This window comes from Limulus polyphemus, unplaced genomic scaffold (genome assembly GCF_000517525.1).
Source record: "Limulus polyphemus unplaced genomic scaffold, Limulus_polyphemus-2.1.2 Scaffold238, whole genome shotgun sequence".
NCBI classification, from domain to species: domain Eukaryota; kingdom Metazoa; phylum Arthropoda; class Merostomata; order Xiphosura; family Limulidae; genus Limulus; species Limulus polyphemus.
The window spans coordinates 256779-264689 of NW_013665848.1; the positions used below are offsets into that span (position 1 = coordinate 256779).

The 7911-nt window shown below is 34.2% G+C and overlaps 1 protein-coding gene across 4 annotated transcripts in view; it reads left to right on the forward strand.

Annotated features, from left to right (window-relative positions):
* Positions 1-7911, forward strand: part of LOC106478651 (CUGBP Elav-like family member 4) — a 484600-nt gene that overhangs the window by 106831 nt on the left and 369858 nt on the right. The window lies entirely within an intron of this gene.

Here is a 7911-nt window from a genome sequence, read left to right on the forward strand (position 1 = left end):
CGAAGATATTATATAACTTCAGCGGTAAAAGAAACTCGACCTGTAATCGGCGTTTGATCAGCGAGAACTACAGAGCTAGCTAGCTCCCTATTAAGTGAATTATACCTACGTCAACTAGAAATTAACTCGCTCATCGTGAACCATCGATAAGATATCAAAGAAGTTCCAGACTAGAAAGAAGACTTCATATTGCTTGTAAGTTTGTAAAACTTTTGTATATAAATCATTGTTTGTAATAGCTATTTGTAATAACCGTTGTTATAAATTGTAGTACTGTTTGTATATTAAAACATATTTGTATAAAACAAAGAATACTGTGTGTATCAATCTCGTTGTCAAATATCATAAATTGGACACACGTCGGCATTTATTTAACTACTAAATCCAAAGTACAATTTAACTCAGTTTCAGACCATTCGAAATTGCTACACAATGGGCTATCTGAGCTCTACCCACCACGGGTATCGAAACCCGGATTCTAGCGTCGTAAGTCCGCAGACATACCGCTTTGCCACAGGGGGGCTTGAAATTGTAATATGTAACACATGTTTTATAGAATGTATATTTCATGAGAAATCTCAGCCATCTATCTGGACGAATAATCAGTCGAAATAAAACATATGAAGCTCTCGTCTTTTACAGGCATTTAATAAGTACAACTCAATAACTGCTTTCTCAATCTCATGTGGTCAAGTAAAATATTTTTACGCGGGTAAACTTCTCTTATCTTAGCTGACGCTTATAAGGTAAGCAAGGGTTCATATTGGGCCTGTAACCTTAATTTTCATTATAAGGGAGCAAAATACTTTTGTAAATCATAAAGTAATGATCTTCTTATTTTATTATTGACAGTCAAATGTTTAAGTGAGACTTGATTGACTCTCTGCCCGGAAATTTCTTTTAAACGATACAAAAAAAAAGAACATTTACACTCTCAGAAGAAGAGATCAGTAGCCTACAAGGTATCTGATACTAATTGTAATTTCTTCTTGTCGTAAGATGTAATTATTTATCAGCAGTTTTAGTAATATGCTATGCTTTCTATGAACGAGTAAAACAATCAGCTGGTAGCCATCAAGTTGTTACACGTGTAGAAGCTTCTGTAAAAGGGAGAAAAGCTAGAAGGTTACAGTGTTTGTTTTGAATTTTGCACAAAGCTACACGAGGCCTTTCTGCGCGAGTAGTCACTAATTTAGCAGTGTCAGACTAGAGGGATGGCAGCTAGTCATCACCACTCACCGCCAACTCTTGGGCTACTCTTTTATTAACGAATAATTGGATTGACCATCACATTATAACGCCCCCACGGCTGAAAGGGTAAGTATGATTGGTGGGACGGGGATTCGAACCCGCCACCCGCAGATTGCGAGTCGAGCTCCCTAACCAGCTGGCCATGCCGGGCCCGGTTACAATGTCTTCCAGAATCTCGATAATACCAATATGTTGTGTGTACATTTCAAGTAAGCCTTGCAGACATTTTTTAAATAAATATTATGTAAACTATGTTAATAAAATTAATAAGATGACTACTAAGAAAAACAAATATTTGAAATGTGCTCGTATCGGTTTAGTTGTGTTACATTATTATGATTTCTTTAGAATAGTGTCCCTCGGTGGGACAGCAGTAACTTTACGGTCTTACAACGCTAAAATCTGGGATTCATTTCCTCGCGGTGGACACAGTAGATAACTCAATGTGGCTTTGCTCTAAAACAAACAAACATTCAGCTTAGTAGTTACGAGTACGATGCTGATAAAATATTTCCCAAACCATGTGAAAACGCAAAATTCACTTAAGTTTTATCTTTGAGTAAATACATATATATATATATATATATATATTTACAGGATAAAATTGTGCGATCATACTATTTGTCCCCCATTGGCACAGCAGTTGGCAGAACACAGATAACCCTCTGTGTAGCTTTGTGCTTAACTACAAACAAAAATACTACTAAATTTGGCATTAACAATAATAGATGTATTATACTGTTGCTTAAAAAATGTTTTAGCCATATCATTTTCGTATAACTAGAATTAGAGACCACTAAAGTCATACAGCGCCACTGGATCACTTACGTGGACGTTGGTTATAATAACAGCGCTTAGGATTCCTCCGTTTACTGTTAGTGTTTTGGTAACTGCTTCGATTCACTGGATCACTTATGTGGACGTTGATTATAATAACAACGCTTAAGATTCCTCCGTTTACTGTTAGTGTTTTGGTAACTGCTTCGATTCACTGGATCACTTATGTGGGCGTTGGTTATAATAACAACGCTTAGGATTCCTCCGTTTACTGCTAGTGTTTTGGTAACTGCTTCGATTATGTGTCAATTTTCTTTTCTTTCTTTCTTTTTTTTGTGGGCAAATTAATTTCACAAACTAAGTAATCAAAATATGTGTACAACATAAAATATCACATATGGTACATAAAAATGAAATATTGAACGATTTAATAAATAGTATTTTCCTCAACAATTTCACTTTTTAGTCGCCCCCCAGAGGTCGTCAAAAAAGTGTGATTGAAATCTCCGACTGAAAGAGGATTACGAATAACTCCAGAGTAAACATTCTTCCTACGGTTTGAACTCTGGACGATTGTAGGTGTTTTCTGTTTTCCTAAGTAATTCGTCTCATTCAAAAATAATTAACTGTACGGAGATTATTATTAATCAAAAACACCTCAGGTGTGAAAAAAAAAATTGCAGCCAAAAAACAAAGAGTTGAGCGTGCGACTTAAAGAAATGAAATAAAAATTGGCATCCAAACTGGTAGCTACATTTATAGCATTTCTTGTTCAAATTGGGGCATAATAGTGGGTAAAACAAAATACGGCCTAGCTAACTGATGAATAAGTGAATATTTACTGGAACTTTCTTTTTTATCAATATTAAATGTGTAGCTGCTTGTTTGGCCACCAGTTTTGTTACATTTCTTTAAGTTGCACGCTCAATCTTTTTTGGCCGCACCTTTTTTATTTTTTTACGCCTAAGGTGTTTTTGATTAGATTTCTTAACTTTTTGTCAATACACACCAACAAATCAAAGCAAGTAAGAAAGTGACACTCGATACTAACCAGCTTTAGCTTTAGGATCGTAACCCTATTATTAGGAACAGACCTATACTTTACAAAATCAACCAGATTCTTTAAAATATATCAACAGTGTTAATACCTTCCTTTATAGTAACGCCATGGAATCTAGAGTAACACTTTTTTGTCATCATCCGCATGCACTTGATACAGCCGTATAAAGCATCATTATTTAAGCTAATTGCTTAAGCTAATACCATGTGACGCTAAAAGCTCTTTAATTAGAATAATTTAATAAAACTTAGCAAATATTTGCTCATAAGTTGACAATGAATAATGAATAATAACCGTCCACAAATATGATTGTTTTCAAAACTTGAGCCAGAAACTGCTAATATAGTTTGCTTGGCCTAACCAATACTTTTTGTATCTGCACGTGCTTTCACCTTACAGTTTTGCTGCTCTAAATCAGCCGTCTTTAATCCGAATGATAAAAAACTAAAAACAGTCCACCTTTGTTCTTAGTTGAAGCTGTAGTAAAAATTTCAGACCGACAACTCACATCACTTTTTTCGTTGACGTGTTCAAAAGTTCTGGTCAAATTTGATCGGTTTTTGGTGAATAACTTTGCACAAGTGGTTTATATTTAGACCAAATTTGACACCTAATTGTAGGTTGTAAAGATCTATCAGTGTATCAAACTTGAAAAAAAAAGTCAATGAAAGCTAATTATGTTTTTTTATCAAATAAAGTTTCGGTACTTTCGGTACGAAGAAAGAAAAAAAAATTCAATCAAAATTGGATATTTTATATCTCATGTATTTATTAATGGATTGCCTTAAAATTTGGTTTGTGAAGTAAGGATCCAGTAGAGTCTATTCACTGAAAATATATGATAGTTTGGCTTACCATAGTCAGAGTTAGAGGAAGTGGAAAATCACTAAGCTGTCACTCCTGTTAATAACACACAGTATGTCCTGCAGGTTGTTTTGGCTGCACGATACACTACCGTGTGTCTTGATTTCAACCTATTATTGCGAATATATCCCATTAAAGGCACTTTTATCTTTGTAAGTAAACTTAATACTGAAAAATATAGTATATAAACTTGCAAAATATACAAAAACTTTCTCAACATACTAACCAAACAATTAAATGTAAACTGCTATCTGTCTGCAAAGATTTATATAATTATATGAATATTGTTTGTATAAATATGTCATACACGTGTGCAGTTAATTCCATAAACGGTCAAATAATATGTATTGATATGGATTTGATAACTTATATACATATACTTTGTAGTCAACGCTTTATGAGACATAGAGGTTAAACGGCTATGTAAAGACCAGCTGAGGCTTAGACATATAGATCAGTAAATTAGAACTACTGACCAGCGGAAGAGAATCCCGTCATCATCACTCGACACCTTAGAACTACTGACCACCAGAAGATAAGCCAGTCATCATCACTCGACACCTTACAACTACTGATCAACGGAAGAGAATCCAGTCATCATCGCTCGACACACTATTGACCAGCAGAAGATAATTCAGTCATCATCATTCAACACCTTAGAACTACTGATCAACGGAAGAGAATCCAGTTATCATCACTCGACACCTACACGGCTTCTCTTAACTGCATAGGTAGATTAACTGTCACTATAGAAACACCATCGCACCTGAAAGTGCGGAACGTATTCAGCGGTATGTAATGGCTGAACCTTTTGCCCACAGGTCTGCAGCCCGATAGATTAACGAACAGTCAAGCGGGCCCGTATATGCATGTATATATCAATCATGGTTGAGATTTAAGATATCAATATATATCACTTCAAATATTATATAACAACCTAGGAACTGGAGCAGGAAATTTTCAATCTGAACAGTTTTATCAAGTGTTTACTTGAGAGTGAACAAATTCGTTCATGCAAGTGTTGTTGAATACATTCGATATTTGGGTGTATTTAATCATAACGTTACGATTATTTACGAAACTTTTTACCCATTCTAAGGGTTATTTAATCTGTAGGCCTAAGTGTTGTTAAGTTAATTTATCTCGTGCAGCCGGAGCGTAAACAGACTAAGAAGTACGCGAGTTGATTTATGATACGTAAACAATAGATAACTTTATCGTTTTTTTTTCGGAAAACTATACAAAAGCTTATTATTAGCACCTGGATTTTGTTACTGAAGACAGTTTGTTTGTTTTAGAGCAAAACCACAGCAGGCTATCTGCTGTGTCCACCGCGGGAAGTCGAACCCCTGATTTTAGCATTGTAAGTCCGTAAACTTACCACTGTTTCACCGGGGAAAGACACTTACTTACTGAAGAGTTTATACATAAGACAAGGTTAGCAATTACTTCATATATGATCAAATTTACTTGCACGCAAATACCGTAATGAACAAGCCTTATCCCTATTGGAAATGTTAGTTTAAACCAAATAAGTCGAATTTTCTACCAACAGCTACATTCTGCTATATATATTAACAGGATATAACAACACGTGTTTCCATCTATAAAACTAAAATATCTTTATATAAGAGATTTGTAACAACACAGAAGTATATAAAATTATGGAATTACTTTAAGTCTACTAATATATATATATACTACGTTTTAATGCATCATATCATTGAAGCACCTTTTCTTTATATAAATAAATAAATAGTCCTTATTCCTTACAAGTTAAATCCAACTCTTCTTCAATTTTTTTAGTAATGCTGAAACTCGTGAAGTCTTTAGATGATGTTGTCACTTTAATGATCATTCATTAAAATTAAATCAACTGAATCAAGAGCGTTAGTGATTTCAAGAAGATCTAAAAATAAATATATCAATTAGAAAACATCTAAATTTAACTTTCCATCGTAGTTGATATATAACGTAGAGTTGTCCGTTTGTTTGTTTGGTGTGAGGAACCGTCTCCACCAATTTCAATGACATTTGGAAAAGGAACTCAGCCTGCCCCCCCCCCAAAGATTGGTTGTAAATGTATAAAAAAACAGATGAATAGTTTGAGTTTGACAGCCATTTCGAACTTTCATCTGTGAAGCCGACGCCAAACGAAAGTGTGTTTAATGCCGCACATTTACATGTGTATCTTTGGTGATGGATCGTGTTTAAGAGATCTATACGATGAATTACACACACTCATGATGTTCTACTATCCTCGTGAAACCTAAGAAATAAAAACCGCACGATGCGCATGTACATTGACCAATTGTATACATTTCACTGTAATATAAATACAAATACAAACATATGATTAAATAGAGCCTGAAAAATGTTTCTCATGACTTGTTAAATAATGATTTTTTTTGGCATTTCACAATTCCAACATTTAAATCGTAATTTGTAAGAATGACATTCGACGTTTCGTGTTTTCTTGGAACTACTTTTGTCTTCCATCTCTAATGTCCATGATTACGCAGCATTCGCTAACATTGTAAGACGTTATTTGCGAATGGAGAAGAGGTTAGTTTTTAGGTATGCTGGTGTCACGCTTTTCGTGAAACTGGGAACAGGTTATAGTGCATAAAGCAGGCAACTAGCTTGTATGTGTAAGTTATACGTTATGCTTTCTTTGACGTTAGTTCCATTTAAAGTAGTGATTAAAATGTTTAATATATATATAATATTTCTATTTTTATTGTCATATGTTTTATTATACAATATCTATTAATATTTTGACTCTTTTTTATGGTAAATTTAATATTTTGATTTGAAATTAGCCGAAATCATCCAAACCGGCTGATCTGCGTGATATATTAATGAGGTTTCAGCCAAAAACATCATTAATAGCAAGGGTATCCAAATGATAAAACAATGTATTCGAATCATCATGAGTTTTTAATTTCTGGGCATTTTGGTCCATGTTGGTTGCTTGCTTTGATCAGAAGTTAATGTTAACGACACAGTTAAGCAGATCAATGGCACAAAAGTCAATTGAAGCTTTATCGGGAAAGGGGATTATAGAATTGTATAATAACCGTGTGCTTTCTTCAGTTTCAAATTCATGTTTATTATCTCGGTAATGACATCAAAAGATATTATAAGCTTCATCGAAGTGACATTTTAGGTTGTAGGTAGTTACAACCTTTACTTTGCGGATAACACCGTTGCTTCAACTTTGCTTTCGGTATGGATTCGAAGGCTATTACTGTCTTGAACACTCTGCTGTGCCAGTTTTTCGCTTCCATTGTAAATATAAAAGGCTCCTTTTCTTTTCGAAATGTTTTGTTCTTTGCCTATATGTTGTTTAATAATCTCGCAATACGAATATCCTGACATCATTTCGCTCTTCAATTCTTTTAAGAATTCTTAAGCCTTTCAAAATCTTACTATGAATGGAAATACCCTACATCTGTTCGTTCTTTGTGTGCATTGTGGGGTCAATATTTTTGAATGTATTTATTTGAATGCATTACCTAAACTCAGATCATAATCCTACTTTAGCTGTATACCACCTTTGTGTGTTCTTAAAGAAATCGATAAAAATGTCTTCTTAAAGCTACAAGACCTCGACAGTTTTATTGTTGTTGCTACAAACAAGGTATCTTGAGATCCTAGTATAATAATACAGTGTGGGATAGGAACGATAATGGTGCAACTGAAAAAGGCATGTAGTTTAAGGTTTCTCTTTATTCATCATAATGGATAGCTCCAGCAACATAATACGAACATGAACATCGCTGCTTTTACCTGATAATCGATAAACGTATAGCTTTCACTGCATAAAGATTACGATGTTAGAAGAAGCCTCAGTTCGTATGCATTGGTTAATCCCCCCATCTTCTCATATATATATATATATATATATAACAACTAGTGTTACTAACTGAGTGTATAATGCAGTCTTACCTTATTAC